This window comes from Myotis lucifugus, unplaced genomic scaffold (genome assembly GCF_000147115.1).
Source record: "Myotis lucifugus unplaced genomic scaffold, Myoluc2.0 scaffold_91, whole genome shotgun sequence".
Classification (NCBI taxonomy): Eukaryota; Metazoa; Chordata; class Mammalia; order Chiroptera; family Vespertilionidae; genus Myotis; species Myotis lucifugus.
This window is the reverse complement of record NW_005871139.1, coordinates 2088753-2089054: the sequence shown is the minus strand read 5'-3', so window position 1 is coordinate 2089054 and position 302 is coordinate 2088753.

The following is a 302-nucleotide window of genomic DNA, read 5'->3' as shown; positions in this document are numbered from 1 at the left end:
GGTTTCAGGATGGACTCCACTCCGCCCTTCTCTTCACACCAATTGTAAGCTGGGGTACGGGCGGAGGGAACTGGGAACAGGGCCCAGGGAGGCTAACACTAAGCTCGCTTGCAAGAGGTTAAGACTGGTCAGGAATGTGGTCAGCCGGGGTCGCGGGTGGGGACGATGGTGCAACTACACTTCGGCCACGTTTTCTGTTTGCGCTTTTATTTTAGGGTGTGGGGTAGGGCTGAGCTCCCTGCAGCTCTGCAGAAGTAACACAATGGCTCTCTGCGCCCCGAATTCCCAGGAACTCGATGAGA